Genomic DNA, 20,000 nt, shown 5'->3' on the forward strand with positions numbered 1-20,000 from the left:
TATATATATATATATATATATATATATATATATATACTTATATACATATATATATAAACAGAAAATGTGTTATTATTACCAGGTTAGGAAAACATTCCCATCTTATGCAATATATCAATGGCATAAAAAAGAAAGCGTTTAATTACATTAGTATTAGGATTTAAATTCAAAGCACATTTTTTCTGATTTCTTAAAACGACAAAACCAAGTGGAAATTTGTCATCACGATTCTCGCTGGCAACTTCCTAAAAAAACAACCAACCCTACTAGTGTCCCGCAATTACACACGAGAAAGAGAAACCTCGAGTATTAGGTTTTTATTTGCAGCACCAAATACTTGCAATTATTTCAAATCTTGTGGGAGGAGCATCGACGCTGTCGGGCGTACGAAACTTATCGAGTCAAAGTGTTGTACCGCTTTAACAAAATCACAGGCCTTGTTTCCGCCGTCAAAAACTGTCGTGCTACACTCTCCTACGACTCCGTCCCAATTTATGGGGGCGGAGTCATATATAAACTCCTGCACGTCGCTGATGAACCACTCGTGGTCTTGCCACTGGAACCTCCTCTTCCAGGGGCAGGACCTGAGCTCCCTCTCTGAGGTGATACCTATCTTGTAGGTGGAAAGACATCCCCTCTGGTCTCTCCCTAGGGGTTCACACGTACCCACGTGTTTGCCGTGTGTGGCATCCCTGTACACTGTGGAGACGGGACTCCTGGAGATGCCGTGCATGAGCACACCCTGCGGCTAGCAACACGCCTCTTTGGTCCCTTATTCCAACAAGATGGGTGACCTGATTGTGGCCCGGTCAGGTCACTCGGCTGGTCTCCTTCGGGAGGTTAGGGTCAAGCAGTCAATGTCGCTGTTGGCACTCACACTGGACCCGTTGGTGGTGGTGCAACGCCCATTGGTTACGTATATTTTCCCACCACCCCTGTGGCTGTTAGACATTAGTTTTAACATACAGCTTCCCCTTGTTGGATTCTGCTGTGGGTGGGGGCGTGAGAGGATAAAATAATTTCCTATTTCATGGTAAACATTCCTACAACCCCCCTTCCCCCATAAATTAGAGATAATAATGGCGAACCGTGCAAGACCACGGCAGTCACTTTGAATCCACACAGGGCTTTTAGTGGCAAGAGAAAATCCAAAGCACAGGTTGACTCTGTCAGACCTGCTACTAAAATGAACACGACATCACACAAAGAAGGACAAAGGGACACAACAGCCAAATCTCCCAACTGTGCAAAGAGGCGTCACACCTGGAGTTTGGCTTGCTCTGCCAGGAAAGAGGTTGCTAAAAAGCAACCAGACTTTGTTCCTGCTCCCCTGGCTTGCTCTGCCAGGAAAAAGGTTGCTAAAAAGTGACCAGACTTTGTTCCTGCTCCTCCAGGCACCCATGTCTGGGGACAGAACAACAGAGAAAAGGCTTCCCGACCTCTTAAGAGGAAGGAAACCCCTCCACAACCGACACCGGATATCTCCTATGAAAAGGAGTTTCTGACCATCTCAGAGGTGCAGAAAAAGAACCAGAGGAAAAAGGTTCAAAGGGAACTGCAAAGGTCTCCACAAGAGATAATAATCTCTTCTTTGATAAGGAAGATATGACTCTCCTATTGACTGCTATAGTCACTGAAGTAGCAACAGCTTTGGGGAGGTTGAGTGAGGAGGCAGAGAAGGTAGTTATGGTCACCATGACGATAATGACCCAGACTGTTGCAGTCCTGAAAGGGAGGAAGCTGAACAGAGTAAAACCAACCCCACCCTCACCCCAGGACGAGACTCCCCTTCCCACTCCAATACCCTCACAGGCAGAGCCAAAACAGGCTGAATCTGTGCAGTCAGTGCCAGAACAAGCTGACCTTACCCAGGTAAAGTCATCAAAGAGAAAAGATACTCAGACATAAGTCAGAGCTACCAAAGGCTCTCCACCTCTCACTGGATTCATGGATAACCTGACAAACAGCCCAAAACCAGATGAAGATAACAGACTCTGAATCTAAATACAAAGACGTCTCTGATGGAACTATCACCAAGTAACATCATGACATGCAATCTAAGCATACTACAGTTGAACATCTATGGCTTTAATATAAAGAATGCCATCCTCCACCAATTGTGCAATCAAGGAACACTGACATTGTCATGCTCCTGGAGACATTAACAAGGGGGATTGTTCGCTTCTCAGTGTATCACGTCTTCATGCTTCCAAGCACAGCTGGCAAAAGAGGTTTGATAACCCTGGTCAGAGCAACAATCACTTACTCCACAATAGCCAATGCATTGCGCTGTGGGGAGGATGTTGAATCTCTTACTTTTGAGATTCACTTAGCTGGGGGCCACCTCAAGCTTTCTAATGTGTACAGCAAGCCAGGCTGTAGGAGCTTAGACATCAGCCAGGTCTGTGTTTCTGTAGCACAAGACCGAGTGATTATAGGGGGAGACTTCAATGCACACCACCCCATCCTGGCTCTCTGCAGGGCACCGGATGCGGCAGGCTATCACATACCCAATGTGCTTGAGACTTTCCCCGAGATCGCTCTTCTCAATAGTCAAGAGCCAACACATGTCAGATAAGGGGTCCTAGACCTCACCTTGGCCACTGCGGTTCTGGTGGGGAGAATTAGATCTTATGTTAATGAGGCTGCCAAAAGTGACCATTATGACACTGTTATTACCCTCATGGATGAGGCCCAGCCCAAATACCAAGATGGAAAACAGACAAGGCCAACTGGCAAGCCTTTCAGAATGCCTTGGCCCACTGCCTTAGATACAATGAACCCTCACAGAGTGAAAACTTATCAGTGCCACAAATCAAGCAGCCTCACAGACTATACCTGACACTTGGCCATGGTCCAGGAGTTATAAAGACACCTGGTACTGTAATGACAAGATTAAGGAATTCAACCACAGAGTGAACATGTGCAGAAAACAAACAATTCTGAAGACAAAGAACCCCTGACAACCAAGCCCTCCTAAGGGAAGCTATCTGGGATGCCAAGAAAACTGCCATAATAGTCAGGCAGGAAAAGTGGCTGTAATAGTATGAGTCCTTTGACCACCAAACCACCCTTACAGAGCTGTGGCAACGGGTCAGGCGAGCTACTAGTTACTCAGCCCAGAGGTGCACACACCATGACCCTCAAGCAGAAGCAAACAGAATGGTGCACGAGTTCTCTGTGAGAAAAAGCAGCAACTGTCTGCTAGCTGAACTGAGGGCAAACCAACAAGACCTACGACCGGGCAGACTTGCTCGTATCAGAGAAAGGTCAGCCGAACCCGATAACTGATGTTATTTTCTCTCTGAGGGAACAAAGAAAAACCTACAAAAACAGTTCTTACACAGCCTTGGTACTGATGGGATCTTGTACCCCATTATTTCCCACCTAGGGCTGGCAGGTGAACTTGCATTCCTGCAAGTCATCAACAAGTCCTGGGAAAGTTCCACTTTACCTCAGAGCTGGAAGTGGGCTATCATAAGTTCCCATCCCAAAACCAAAGGAGCCAGGGAAGTACTGCCCCATCTCTCTCCTCATTTGTCTGGGCAAGACAGACCAGAGAATGGTACTAAACCAACTCCAATGGAAAATGGGACCACCACATGAACACCTCCAAGGGTTCACAATGAGCACAGCACACAGCATAGCCATGCTGTTAAGCACAATCAGCACTGTCACTTCTGTGGTAGTATTCTTAGACCTGGAGAAGGCTTTTGAATTAGCAAGTCCTCTTGCTATTCAGGAGACCCTGATCCAGAAGGGAATCAGAGGTAAGTTCCTAGCTTGGATAGGTGACTATTTCAGGAATGGTCCAGCAAAAGTCACATTCTAAGGTCACCTATTACAGCACATGCCACTGGAAAATGGGACACCACAGGGTGGGGTCCTCAGTCCAGCCCTTTTCAACACCCTAATGTCCTGTATCCTCAACATACATATTCCCAATGGGGTGCAAGATCATCTCTTATGCAGTCAATCTTGCAATCATCTCCACTGAACCACACTGCCTAAGTAGAGCTCAGCACTTTCTTGACCTTGTATCTGAGGAGTGCTGTAGGACAGGACTAAAGATCTCTGCAGCCAAATTCAAAGTAATGGCTCTGAGACAAAATGTTCAAGATACAAGTCTGAGAATCCAGGAAATGGACTTAGACTGGGTCCAGGTCTTCCAGTACCTTAGGGTAATGATTGACCAGACCCTCTCCTTTAAAAAGAAGGTCCTGTCCTGTACTGATCGAACCAAAGCAAGATTGTCTGTCATGAGAGCGATGACTGGGAGACACATAGAAGATAGACATAAAGTACTAAGATCATTCTATTTACATGCCATCCGCCCTATTGTGGGCTATGCTTCTGTCTCCCTGATTGCCGCAAAGCCAAGATTAAGAGAAAAATTGGTGACAGTTCAAAATGAAGCTGACAGCATAATTCTGGGTGCCCCAAGGTGGACAAAAGCCCTCAACCTCCTCATGGAGGCAAACCTGGACTCATGAATTGATCTAATGGCAGCTCAGTTCCTTTCAAAGGTCATCCAGGCACCCAGGAACACAAACATTTGACAAAAAATAATCAGATACCTAGAAAAAGACCACAAGCTGTTTGCAAACAACTACTGGGTGTCTCACATAGCCAGGATCTTGATATGCTATCAGCTCAAAGAACAACTACTTGCCAAGGGCATGGATTCCCCCTACCCTGACTTTATTGAAGCTCCGCTGTGGGCACAAATCTTGACTGAGTTCTCTGTTATGAGCTTGTCAAGGAGAAATAATCAATAACCCATGCCTAATCTAAAGGCAGAGCTAAGAGAGTCATTGCATCCATCACTCCTCCGGGTAGTAGAACCTACTTCATGGATGGATCAGTCAATTCCTTAAACCATGCTACAGGCGTCGGCTTTGCAGCAAGGGATGGCACACAATCTATGAGGGTAACAGACAATGCCTCCTTGCTACGGGCAGAGGCATTTGCAATCCTGGGAGCCCTAGCCCATGCATCCCTGAGGGTGGGATTCGTGGTCATACATACAGACTCCAGGACAGCCACTGACTGTCTATAGCAAAGCTTACCCAAAGACAACATCTACCTCCTGACCACTGTGCTTACCATAGCACAAAGGATTCTTGAAGGGTAGAATAATAATTATAAACTGGGTCCCTAGCCACGTAGGCATCAGAGGGAATGAGTTTGTTGACAGACTAGCTGACATTGGCAGGGGTATGCGCCTAAATCCCATGATCATAAAACCAAGCCAAAAAACCTTAAGGCAGACTATGCAGACAGGTGTTGCATGCTCTGTCAAACAAACACCATGCTGGTACATTATTACAGAATTGTGAGCACACACAATTTCTGAAATAGGGTCTGCCCACAACAGCCGCTGGGCTTTTAAAGAGATAATGCCGAATGCTTACATCATGGCAGCAGGAGTGCCTGATGGCAAGCCCACCATCATGGTAAGCATAGAGTGTCAGAGAATAAAATGAGACAGCCATAAATAGCTGACACAGGCCGAGCCATATGTATGAAAGGACTGGGCGAAGCAAGATCTTTGCAAATCTCAAACAACAACAACAGCTGATGGTTTGAAACTGAAAGAAAATCATCAAAGGGCTAAAGCCGACAGGGGCACATAACCACATCCACCCTTTGATACATAGCTTGGTCCTTCTGCATAGGTACCGACATCTGCAAATGCTGTTGTTGATCATGGCTCCTGTTGTCAGACCAATCCATCTACTGACTTCTTGATCTGACAGCCCAGAGATATGGACTACATTACCAAGGTGTGCAAAGCTCTCTGTGACTTCACCGCAAGCATGGATCGACTGAATGGATTCTGAATCTTGGTCTTGGTCCAGGAGACCTCTAGGCCCAAGGGCTTCACTTCATTGCTAAATGCATCAAGAGCCGCCACCAGTGACTCCAGGGACTCAGATAGGATAGCAACATCATCGGCAAAGTCAAGGTCTGAAACCTTGATATTGCCCAGTGTTGCTCCACACTGACTTTGGATAGTAGCTCTGCCCATTATCCAGTCCATGCAGATATTGAAAAGTGTTGGTGCAAGGACATAGCCTTGCCTCACCCCTGAATTAACAGGGAAGAAGTTTGAGAGGCCCCCACTACACTTTATAGCACTTTCAGTACCGACATAAAGGCTTGCTATTAGGCCAATAATCTGTGTTCGAATTCCCGAGTCTCAAATCTCCCATAGTGATTCTCGATGCACCAAGTCAGACACCTTCTTGAGGTCGATGTAGGCTGCAAGCAACCCACGACCAAACTCACAACAACTTTCTACAGTTACTCAAAGAGCTAAGATACAGCTTATTGTGGACTTGCCAGGAGTGAATCCAGACTACTCCGATCTTAGTAGGCGGTCACAGATCTGTTTCAGAAGAATGTGGGCGAAAACTTTACCTGGTATGCTGAGCAGTGTAGTGCCACAGTAATTGCTACAGTCCCAACAATCCCCTTTCCCCTTCCAGAGAGCAATGGCCATGCTCCTCAACAGGTCAGGGGGAATGGTACCAGAGTGCCAGATGGCATTCAAGGCTCATGCAAGCCCTGAGCCATAGGTTCACCCCCAGCCTTTAGCAGTTCACCAGGGATATCACATATGCCTGCGGCTTTCCCACACCTCAGCTTGGAAATCACCATCCTAACCTCTGATAGGGTAGGAGGTTCCTCACTGATGGGTGGGTCTGGCACAGGTATTGTGATACCACTTGCATCCAAGATCTACCTGGTACAACTGCTCAAAATACTCAGTCCAACGTTCATGAACCCCAACATGATCTGAGATATGTCCATTCACTGAGCAGACTGTAGTCATCTGTGAGGAGAGCTTAGAATTTGGTAGGTAGGGCACAGGTCATGTACCAAGAAATGACCTTCAACCTCCTCAGCAAGATTCCTGATGAACTGTTCCTTGTCCCTTCTCAGCAGTGTTCAAGCCCTACGTACCAAAGAGAGATCCAAGACCTGATTGCCATTCAGCCTAGCCATGAGACCTGCTTCAGTGGCCTTCAATGTCTCCAGGGAGATGGAATTCTGCCTTGCCCTCAAGCATATGCCGATGGACTCCTGCACTGCTTCGAGTGTTCTGCGCTTGAAGAACTCCCACAGACAAACTGGGTCCATCAGGTTATCAATTTCTGTGAATTGATCAGAGACTGCCATGGTGAATCCATGGGCACACTCCTCCTCCCTCAGTCTGTCCAAGTGAAACACCCTTGAGTGGCCACTGGAGGGACGGGGGGTTTTGAAGTAGACCCTTTAGGGTAGCCACAACCAACTTATTGTCAGAGCCACAGAACTCAGCACTCCAGTAAACTACAGTTCTTGAGGATCCTCCATCGTGTGCTAAGAAGAATGTGGTCAATCTCCTAAGCCACAGTACCCATATCACTATACCATGTCCAGCGATGTGGGTTAGAGTGCTGATACCAGGAGCCAGAAATCCTCATTCTCTGGGACCTAGCAAAGTCCCAGAGAAGGAGGCTGTTCTTGCTGTTGGGATCAGTCCCCAAGCCCAGGGGGCCAACAGACATCTCATAGTCAGCTTGATCATAGCTGGATACCACATTGAAGTTGCTCAGAACAATGCAAATATCTCGCCGGGGGCAATTGTCTGCCACAGATGTAAATTTGGTGTAGAAAGCCTCTTTCACATCAAGTATGCAAACATCAGTAGGAGTGTACACAGCAATAAGAGACATGAAGCCAAAAGCATGCTTCAATCTCATTGCCATAATATGCTCATCAACCATTGTTACCTCAACTACTGCTAGAGATGGCTATGGCTACTCTCTGGAGGTGATGACCATCGCTGCAATCCAACCAGTAGTAGGTGTACCCACCCATACTGATCGTGCCACTGCCAGGTCTTCTCTTCTCCGAGAGGGCAGCCACCTCAACTCCCAATTGCTTCAATTCTCTTAATAGCAGAGGTAACTGCTCATCCTGCCACAAGGACCAGATATTCCAAGCGCCTACCCAGATAGCTCACCTGAGGTTAAGCCTGGGGTGGTCACTCCAGGTGTACATCACTTCTGCCACTCCCACCGATGCTGCCCCAAATAAAGGGGGGCAGCAGACTATGGAGCCCCCCCATCCGCCTGTGGGATTCCCTAGGGCTTTGCCCCACAAGCTTCATGGTGGGTTGGCGCCTGCTGGAGTGCAGGTGGGATAAGCAACTTTCATTCCCATCCTGTGCCCCAACATCTGCCCTCCCCACGGGACCCACAGCCTACCTTGCTTGCTGGATGGGAGGAACAGCACCCCTCCCCCAGCATATCCATTTGATTTGGTCATTGTTGGTGATTTATCTGGGGGAGAAGGGCTGGCTAGGCCCACCTCCCCCGAGCCACCCAATTACCCCAGGTGACTAAGGGGTGGGAGTTGGTACAGAGCCAGGGCATGTCCACACGCCGATGGGCCATGGCTCTGTATCACCAGGGTCTCGTGCTGCTCGGAGATCCCCCACAGTTTAGCCTGGGACCGCAAGGTGCCCATTATCCATGGGTGGCCACGAGGAGGCACTGCAGATGTCTCAGTGATGGAGAGGCTGTGAACTGGCAGGCGAGGCTTATGCAGAGCTGCTCCCTTTTTCGCACAAGGTTAGTGGTGGCAGCTGCAAGCAAGAAGGCATGCAAGCATTCACATTATCTAGGCTACCACACCATCCCTTCACATCACATTGAGCATGAAGCACCTATGGGAATCTCAAATTTGATGCTGCACTGCATGATGCATTATTCAGCAACAATGAGGATGTTAATGAAGATATTATTGCACCTAGTGCTAGACTAAATGTATTTATGTCTGTGTGTGTATATATATATATATTGTTACGCTGACCGCCTCGTCTCTCTGCTACCAACACAAGGCAGGCTAGGCAGACGGCGTGCTATTCACGGTCGTGAACACTGAACAGCTCCAAGAGACACCGAGCACCACAGCGTCCCAGAACACCAGGAGGGGAAATGCCAAGTGGCAGGCAGGGCATGAAATAATCACAAAATGACAGTCTTTCCTTTATTTACACAAGTTATTTACCCGTACACTTTTCTACAGGCACAATACAGGGGGAAACCAGCATGTCACACTGCACTATACAGCTTATAACAGGGCAACACAAAGTTATGTCAGGTCACAAAGGCACACACGAGGTCTTCACAGGAGCAGCACCCAATTGCATCTCCTGGCTTGTTCCTCCGCTCCTCCGCTCACAGCCAGTTGTGTCATATTTGTCCAGGTCCCTTCATGTTAACACATGCCCAGGTCATCCTTTTCATGTAAACACATGTTTCGCACAGAGACAAAGACCCACTGGCGCAGCAATATATATATATATATATATATATATATATATATATATATATATATATATATATATATATATATATATATATATATATATATATATGTATATATATACATATGCATTTATATAATGTACATATGCATGTTTTCTTTTCAATTTCCATTTATTATGGGGATATGTAATGTGATATAAAATATTCTACATCTATAACCATAATATGATCCTATCTCCCAATACTTAGGCAATATGGGAAAACATGTGAACATTTCACCAGATCGTCATGCTCTAGCAACAATAGATTTATCTTAGTGAAAATGCTTTCATATGAATAAGGCCATGGCTAAGAAGTGCGAAACTCAGGTTTATTTTTCGTGTGCCTACACTTTCGATTAACACATTTCAGTGTCATGCACAGGTAACAATAATCATTATTGTTTTTATTATATCATTTATGCTTTATCCTTGGGCATATTCAGGCCTCCAAAGGTGTTCCATGACGAATGAGATAAGGGAAGTTTTGCTGACAGATTCATGTTTTGTTCACAGAATGTTTGAGTGGCAAAAAAAAATATTACTGAAATTTATATTATGTTCTACATAACCAGATTACTTCTTGTGTACGTATAATTGAATATGGAGGCGTAAACTCATGTATTCTTTTAAATGTAATTAATATCTATTAAAAGTGACATTCAAAACGTTTAAAGGAGTGTGACGTCTGTAACCGATTTCGATAGACGAAGGAAAAAATATGGGAGGCGCTTAGGGCTTGTGCATTTCCAATTGATTTCGACAGTCCTAAATAGTTTTATTTGTAATTTTAAGATGTTGATAACTAAGAACTTGTATATACTGCTATTCCCTAATGTAATATCAGTAAAACAGTGGTTGATAATTTAATATAATTAAAAAATAAAATTATATTCGTCAACTGAAGCATGATTCTTAGGAATATGGGTGGTGTTGAGCCTTTGGCACAGCGTATGAACATTGGCAGCGTGCTGTCGCAACCGGCCGGTGAAAAATCTCGAATGAAATTAGGACAGTTTCTAGTGTTGGAAATAAGGCCTATAAATTAATTGTCCTAAAAACAACTATTTTACTGTATTTGCATACGTTATTTTATTGACTTCCACATTCCTACCAAATACTAGAGCATCGGCCCTGTCGGGCATACAAAAACCCATCAAATTAAAATGTCGTACCGCTCAAACAATACCAGTTGTCTCACACAAGGAGCGTCCTGTAACAGTCTCTTTACATGTATTAGAAATAATATGATTATAATGGTAATTGGGATTTGAATAGCTTACACCTAAAGTCAAGCCATATGCTAGAATCATGGTTTATAACTTGATTGTCCCAAAAACAACCATTTTACTGCATCTGCAAAAGTTGCTTCAGAAACTTCCACACTCCTACCATGCTATAACATTATTGTAAAAGTTATTAGTCATACAGTAGTGATACTCATTATTATAATAATAAATGATAATGCAATACTGATAATAATAATAAAGGATAATAATTATTACAATGACAATAGCAGTGTTAATAATAAACATAATAAAATCAGTAGATTCATATTGTGCTTATTCATTAATTGCGTCGACTATTCCTGCTAAATTTCATAAGTAGATATCGATAGGAATCTCTTGATACCTGATGGGTTTGGGGATGCAGACTTGTTCTAGTAAATAAAACTACTCATACTTATACTTATTATTTCTATTTCTACAGTGATTATTAATATAACAGTAATAATGATTATGATAATAATAATCATTATTCTTATTATGATTATTAGTACTATTACTATTATTATTATCATTATCATCATTATTTTTATTGATATCATTATTTGTATTACTACCGTTGGTGTTATTAATACTATTAATGTTGTCATTATCATTATCATCAAATGTAGTTGATATCATCTACGTGCAAAAGAAAAGAAATGGTACTATTTTAATATTGTGGAGCTTTATTCGAAGGATCACTCACAGCTCTGGCTGTGACTCGGTACTTCAACAATATTTATTCATCTATCTGCCTTTTGATAAATCTTCTATGTAGTATATTTATTATTTATGGAAATTCTTGTTTTCATGTAAAAAAATAATCATAAACATCCTCTAAATGTAAGTCACGCAAAGAATTTCAAACGATTATTTATCGCCTTTTATCAATACCGTTTTTTTTTTCTTTTTCTTTTTTTTTTCAATTGTATTAAGTTTGTATGAATCTAATGAGCCTTAAAAGAAACGTTATGCCTTTCTGTATAATTTTATACCAATTTCACATGCTTCCCATTATAAAATATCTTTTGAAGACTCCTTAAATAACCAAATGAAGAGTTACAAAATAAAATGCAAGAAGTATTTGGCAATTTACCCCTTCGGCGATGGGTTGGGTAGACGTGCTGACGTGCTGAATGCACAGGTTGGTACCCCTGTGTGGGCGAAGCTAAAACTTGAAATCAAATAAAAATGATAAAAATATCAAATAATTGCAAGAAATTGCAGATAAGGACGCAGCAGAAAAAAAACTATAGATTGAAGTTACGAATATTACATTTTTGTTGATTAAATTTCTTAAAAAATTCAAAGACTGTTTGAAACCATTTATATATATCCATTGTTCTGACACAGATATGATGTATTCATATAATACTACCGTGTATATACATTTTTTTTTCAGCAGCAAACGTCTCATTATCAACGTTAACGTGTAATATGAAAATAATAGTGGGTGACTACCATTTTTTATTACACAAAGACCAACCCATGCACGTAAAACAACAAATCAACTGATAATCACTCTGATTCAAGAGTCCTGCAGTGTGATTTGCATCTTCTGTGCAAGTACTGTGGATTTGGATTAAACTTTAATACGGTATTAATCATAGTGACATGTACAGAAGACGCCTTATGATTCACTCTAGATGGATTTTTATCCACATTTATGTATATGCCTGAGTGATTTTACTGAAAAGGAGTAAAAGCTCAAAACAGGTCATGAATGAGAGAGGTATCATCATGTAAGTACCTAAATTTAAATAGCTCAATTCACTGGTCTTATTTTAATGCAGATTGTTTCGGACCATATATATATATATATATATATATATATATATATATATATATATATATATATATATATATATATTTATATTTATATATATGTATATATATATATATTTCTTTTTTAACCTACTAGAATATAACTTTGAAGAAATACTGTAATGGCACTGTCCATGGCACCTTTTTCAGTTCTTATATTGATTGCTCATAAAAAAGTGGTAAAACGAGTATTTTCATTTTTCACCTAAATACAATAATTTAGAGAGCTATAACACAATACCTTTGTTGCAATCGAAAAAGTGACAAAGAAATTAGTTTCACGTTCATAGGCAAAATAATAATAATAATAATAATAATAATAATAATAATAATAAAATACAGTCTGGAACAACTTGCATGAAACCATATTTTACAGTTCTCGTTTCCTATTTTGTTTTTATCAATTAATCTACAAATAGATCAATCTCTTTTCAGATCGAAAACGGAGTTTTCCAATTGTTGTGAATAAAAGGGTAAAGGGAAGAAGTCAATACTCAAAATATATAAAACAAAAAACAAAATCGACTCACAAAAGTAGATAGGCCAGTTAAAAAGTTTCCCTCATTTTTCATAAATAGGAATTTATTATTATTACTATTATTAATTTTTACACAAAACAACAGCTTTTCCTTAGGACTGAAGTATTGTCAGACAGTGGAGCGAACAGAAGCAAACATCATTCTATATATATTTGAGAAACCATATAATTCTTGTGTTGATCATGAGTTAGAGAATAGAGTTCATCCTTAGACGAACAGTAGCTAATAGTTTTTAATGTATTTTGATTGTAACGTTACAGCCATCCAATCTGATACCTGGAGGATACTTTCCCCAGGCAATTGTACATGCATTACACTCGACCCTGTAATATTACATCCTTAATTGTCTCTGCTCCAGAGCTGTCACAGGCAACCATTCCAGATGTTTTATGTAATGGTGCGAAACTTATTTCTAAGTAAGGTAAATTCTAAGTAAGATGTAACTGTAGTAAGATGTCATTCAGGCAAAAATATTTTGGAAAGGCTAAATAAGGGCAGTGGATTTTCGGTGGGTTCTGCTTTCAAACAAGACATGTTTCTTGTTTCTGTTAGAAAAAAAAGGTACGGCAAAACACTACTTGACGTGATCAAAGAGCGTACAGTCCTGGGGACGGTCATATATGACAGCTGGAGGGCATGCAGCGCATACAGATCAACCAAAGATATGCTTTTATACAAGAAACACCACAATTAATACTGACTTGTGTGGTAGGTGACAAAAACCTTTTGTTGGTTACTCGCATGTTACAAAGATTTCCAAGCCACAATAACCTTTTTTCTTGTTGCAGCGAAAGAAAAAACAAAAACTAAACGGGGTTATCGTGTATGGGGTCTAGCTAGGGGGGGTTTCTTCTTAACGTTAACAGACCGATTCGTTTTTTTTTTTTTTTTTTTTTTTTTTTTTTTTTTTTTTTATGAAGACTATAGTTGGCCTATAGGCTATTTATAAGTTGTTGATTAGGGCTGAACACTGGTTGTAACGAGCACGTCCTCATGATTTCTTTAGCCGCATTGTAGCATTTTTTTTTTTTTACTAATTTTGTTATATGTATATATATATATATATATATATATATATATATATATATATATATATATATATATATATTATATATATATTTCAGCCATATAGGGAAAATTATTAATAAGAACAAGCTTCACAGAGATATGTCTGTCACGTTACATTTGCCACAGTGAACTGTTCTGTCAGCCTGTTCTACCCCAGTTTGCTTGATATACTTAAGTGCAACTGGAATTCAATATTTTGAAGTATCTGCTTGCGTCACATGGTGAAACAGACTGTTGCTAGTATGCAACGTGACTAACGATTGCTTTTACTAATATATTGGCTTTATTTTCAATGTGTAACGAAAATTTCAAATAAGAAATATGTCTTAGAAATCAGTAATCTCTTGATATCCTTATATATATTGTCTTGCTAATGGTGTGTGAAAACCACATTAAAATCCCGAAAATTCTGAGTAATTAAATGTTTATTTTAATAATTCTATCGTTGCATAGTTCACTTAATAAAATTCAGCCAAGGTAATCAACTTTAGAATGATAAAATAACGTTTTACTTGAAAATAGATCTACTTCATATAATATCACTAACTCTCTGGGACATCCAATGCTAAATAAGACACGCAAATAGAGCCATTTCGGTTAATCCTCGGCGCTTTTAGACGCTGCGGACAGGTAAACAAGTTCCGCCTACGTCACACGCTCTCGAGTCAGAGGGCAAAGTTATCAATTTTCTTGTCATTGGTAAGACACTTGGCGGTTGGAGTTACAAATTTCACTTATCTTGTTTGGATTACTGTGAGTGTGTAACGTGTGCATGGCGGTAGCACAGTGCGAGATTAAGGAAAGAGCACAAGTTGAAGTTTTGAAGCAGGTGCACAATGTGCAAACTTCGTTTGAGATTCGCTAGAGTCGTTGTCTGAGTCCCATTGCGTAAGTGGAAAGATGTTAAGTTCACTCATGTATGTAGATCAACACTGAAAGTATTGAAATAATGATTACCCTGTTCAGAAGGACTATTAATCAGACTAACGGAGGTGATGTATTTCATGTTGGCCAAATAAGCGGGATTCCTGTGTAATCATGTGTAAGTACAACAATCGTCGGTTTTCTTTTTCTTTTTCTCCTTTATCAAAACTTGATCCCAAAATCAATGGTTTTGTGATTTTGAGAGATATATCATTAGGTAAAAGTTATTTGATTGATAGCTATTAAAGCTGTAATTTTTGGTTTTATGTTCCCACCATGCCAAAACTGAGGCTAAATGTTTAGAATATAACTATGAAGATATATAAAAATAGAGTAATAACAACAGTAGACACATATAACAATGTTATAAGGTATAGAGGATCTTATATAAAAAAAATAAGGAAAACTTTCCATGTATGTCAACCAAGATTACATTAAGAAAAAGTGTGTGGAGTTGTTGGTTACCATGACGAAAACTAAGCCACCTTTCATCTATGGCAAAAGGTGTGCAAATCGAAAATAAGGAAGATACAACACAGAGAAGAGAGAAGATTGACCCTCATCCATGTTTACCTTGCAAGGACCAAAATAAATGTGATGCATAACTCATTACTGCAGTTTGCCAAGCTACGTCCTTGTGAGAATAATTATTTTGTAATTATCAGAGCCTATTTTCTCAAATTCATGTATGTAATGCATTCTTTTAGTTTTATTGTACTTCTTTTACATGTTTAGTAATTATTTACACTTTTCTGTCCAATAACCTTGTGTGCATGTGTGTTTTGCTACAGGCAGATTTAACCGTGTGATGTCATTTGTTGAGAAACACCAGTGAGAAATGTTTCATTTCAAATGTGTTGTGACGATTCTAGGTCATTTTTAAAGCCATATAGACTACACCACCCTGGAGGTGATGAGTCCCCTGGATAGGTGAATATAAGACCACGGAGGTCCCTGGCTAGGGAATATATAGATCATAGTGTATAAATCCCAGAGGGATAAGGTTATGTTGGTTTATTGGTTAGGACGCCATGTAAGATTACCACGGGGGATCAGGATTAGGTGAAATCCCATAGATTTTTTACAGAACGATGAGTGGTTTCCGTAGAGTTTATTGAAAGTTGTCATGCTGGAGAGAGAGATGGTAGGGACAGCCATAAAGCTTCATTATCCGATTTTAAGCGTTTTTTGTGCTTGTTTTACACATTTCTGTTCTCTATTTTTATTTCAGCCTGTTTTACCTCATAATTTCTCTGATCATGCCCTCCCCTGCTATCAGGACTATCAAATCACATCAAGATTGTCGGTCGGAGAATGCGACAAATGATCATTGGATTCCTTCTCATCACACGAGAACAAATCTGATATAAATATTGTCAGGGAAGACCCGATTATCATATTCAGAAATTAACAAAAAATAAGCTGTAAAAAGTAGGAGTTATAACCGGTAATTGTTACCAAGTTCCAAATCAGATTTTTTTTGTCCAGTGAACGCAAGCAAACAAGCACAAAAAACAATTAAAATCGGCTAATGAAACTCTACTGATATCCTCGCCATCTTTGAAAGTCTACTGACAGAATCAAACCTATCGTTTGGTAAAAATCTACCAGGTTTCACATAATCCAGATCTCCATGGTAATCACATAATGTGTCCTAACTAATAAACTAATCTAACCTTATCCCTCTAGGATTTATACACTACGATCTATATATTCCATAGTCAGGGGGCCCTGCCCCCTTGGACCCTCATGTAATATATACGCCTAGCCATTGGGATATGCCCCCTGGACCCCCGTGGTATTATATGTACCTAGCCAGGGGGCTATGCCCCCTGGACCCCCATGAATTAAGAAAATACAATCTATATATTCCCTAGCCAGGGGCTCTGCCCCTGAACCCCCAGGGTAAAACCACATACCTTTATGTAGCAAAACACCAAATTTTTCTTCACTTACATTAAGGGCAAAATTTCCTTTGGTTCCAAACCTTTTTTTTTTATGTCTCGGGAATGGCGTGTCAATTTTATTTCCTGTAACACATTGGTAAAAATTTCCCAAATTAAACCTAAAAAAACTTTAATTCCAAGAATGTTGAACAAATTTATGGAAAAGGGGTTGCACGGGGTTTGGTAATTTAAAAATAAAAACGAAGAATTTTAAAAAACAAAAGTTTTAAAATTATAATGGAAAAAAATTGGAAATTACAAAAGTATTATTTCAAAAAAGAAACATCCAAGGCTTTTGTTTGCCATAATGGATTCCATAAATTTTTTGCCCAAAATAAACCCTAACCTTTCCTCCCTTTATATTTTTATTTCAAAAAAGGGGCAATTTCCCCCTTTTGCCCTCCCTTTTTTTTTTTTGTTAAATTAGGCCACACACTGTACCATTTGGTTTTATAACCAAATTTCTTATAACAATTATGATAAGGGGAAAGTGGTTTCATTTCACCCTAGCCGTTGTATTTGGTTAATAAATTTTCTTTTAAGGGTTGCCAAAAAAGAAACCATTATTGTTTTCCCATATTAAGGGGCCCCATTGAACAAAATTTTAAAAAAAATTTTGAATATTATTTTTATAAAGGGGCCCCTTATTTAAGAATAAAAAGTTAAATTTGAATTTTGTGTAGGGCGGGAAATGTCTGGTTGAACCCATTCTTATTTATGATCAGTTTTCATTTTTGTTCTGTGGCCCTTTGGAAAAACCAGGTTTTAGGTCCCAAGTTCCCAAAAAAATTTTTGAAGCAACCAAATGTTCTTTTGGATTTAAATTGTAAAAGGAAATTAATGTTCATTAAAATTTTGGGGGGTCTAGTAAAAGGGGGGTTATTGATGTTTTGAGCAATTACAGGGTTTGCATTTGTGGGCCCAGTTTTAGGGAAAATTGTTCCTGCTTATGCCAGGAAATCCGAAATAGCTTCCATAAAAAAACAAATATCATGATTTAAAGCTATAAGGGGAAACCCCCGTTAAAAGAATTGACGGGAAGTTTGGATTCTAACTTCAAAAAAGGTTGTTTAAAACCAGAATGGATATAAATTTTGGCAGCTTTGGTAGGGTAGAAAAAAAAATATATAATAGGAAAAAGCGCAACCGTTTTAAAAAGTACAGAAGTTTATAGACTAAAGGTGTGAAAAAAATGTGCAAATTTGGCAAGCTGTGGGTTTAAAACTTAATGAAAAAGTTCACACCCGTTTCAAAAATTCGGGTTAAGAATATTTGAATTTAAAAAGGGGAAGCGGGAAGGGTGGGTTGGAATTAATTGGGGTATCAAACCATTAAAACCCAATTTGATTTTAGAAAAAGGTAATAAATGATAAAAAACCTAATATTAAAAAATAATTATATAAAAAATAAAATAAATAATAAATATATAAATATATATAAATTTAAAAATATTATTTTATATTATATATATATTATATATATGTTTAATAATAATATATATTATTATATATATATTTTTATAATATATATATATATATACATATATATAAAAATTTTAATATATATAATATATATTATATAAAGTATATATATATATAATACATAAATATACTAAAACTTATATACATATACTTATATAACATATACTTATAAAAATAATTTTATATATATATTATATATATATATATTATTTTATATGTAAATATGTATATATATGTAAATATGTATAATTATATATATATATAGATATATATACATATATATACATATATATACATATAGTATAATGTATATTGTACATATATACAATAATAAAACATAAAATTATACATATATATATATATATAATATATATATATATATATTACATATGTATATATAAATACACACACACACGCACACACACACACACAAAACAAAACACACACACACCACGTGCACGCATGCACGCATGCATGCATGCATGCATGCACACACAGACACATACACACAGACACACACACAGAACACACACACAGACACACACACAGACACACACACAAAACACACACACACAAACACACACACAACACACACACACCACACACACACACACACACACAACACACACACTTATATATACATATATATATATGTATATTATATATATATATATATATTTTATATATATATATATATATTATATATAAAATATAATATATACAAAACATATATATATACATACATATATATGTATATATACATACATATATACATAAAATTATATAATAAAATATATATATATATAATATATATATAATATATATATCATCATCATCATAAAGGGGGCTAACGCCGACGGGGGCGCATGGCCGCATCCCCCCTTTCGCTTCCCCCAAAGAGGATCCCTCGAGGCGAGTCTCCAGGCAGGCAAGGGCCCCATCTCTAGTTCCTCACGACAGGTCTCGTCGAGTGCCCAAGCCAGGATCCCCTAGGAGTCCAAAGGTCTCCCCCCCCGGGGTTTGTCTCGCAGAGAGACAACCTGGGGGGCAGGGTCGTCCATAGGAGGCGAGCTAGGTGGCCATATAGCCTGAGTTGGCGATCCGGATTATGCAAGTAAAGGTCCCATGCCAGTTCACGGTGTAACCCCCGGGTTTGGGACACGTGGTCCTGCAACTGTACCCATGATCCGGCGAAGGGGCTTGTTACAAAAGGCATCAAGGCGAGACTCCAAGGCATGGATAGCATCCAGGTTTCGCTCCGTAGAGCAAAACTGGAAGTATCAAAGGCCCTTGAAGACACGCAGCTTGGTCCTTCTGCATAGGTACCGACATCTCCAAAACGCTCTTGTTGATCGAGTTCATGGCTCTGTTGCCAAAACCCAAACCCTCTACTGACTTCCTGGTCTGACAACCCCGAGATATGGACTACGTACCAAAGGGAGTAAAACTTTCTGTGACTTCAACGTCCTCGCCGCAAGCATGGATCGATGAAAGGTTCCCCCAACAGGCCCCAAAGTCCTGAATCTTGGTCTTGGTCCAGGAGACCTCTAAGCCTAGGGGGTTCGCCTCATTTCTAAATGCATCAAGAG

The 20,000-nt window shown here is 39.6% G+C and overlaps 1 protein-coding gene across 7 annotated transcripts in view; it reads left to right on the forward strand.

Annotated features, from left to right (window-relative positions):
• LOC119576329 (cyclic AMP-dependent transcription factor ATF-2-like) overlaps window positions 1–20,000 on the forward strand; it is a 165,397-nt gene that overhangs the window by 34,443 nt on the left and 110,954 nt on the right. For 2 of the 7 annotated variants that reach the window (XM_037923952.1, XM_037923957.1), the window contains exon 1: window positions 14,654–14,759. The exons of 1 other annotated variant lie outside the window; for it this stretch is intronic. The gene's annotated coding sequence lies outside the window, so the exon portion shown is untranslated. Of the gene's footprint in view, window positions 1–14,653; window positions 15,103–20,000 lie in introns of those variants that run through there. 4 more of the 7 variants (XM_037923959.1, XM_037923958.1, XM_037923954.1 and 1 more) reach the window with 4 other exon arrangements.

Source organism: Penaeus monodon, chromosome 8 (genome assembly GCF_015228065.2).
Source record: "Penaeus monodon isolate SGIC_2016 chromosome 8, NSTDA_Pmon_1, whole genome shotgun sequence".
NCBI classification, from domain to species: Eukaryota; Metazoa; Arthropoda; class Malacostraca; order Decapoda; family Penaeidae; genus Penaeus; species Penaeus monodon.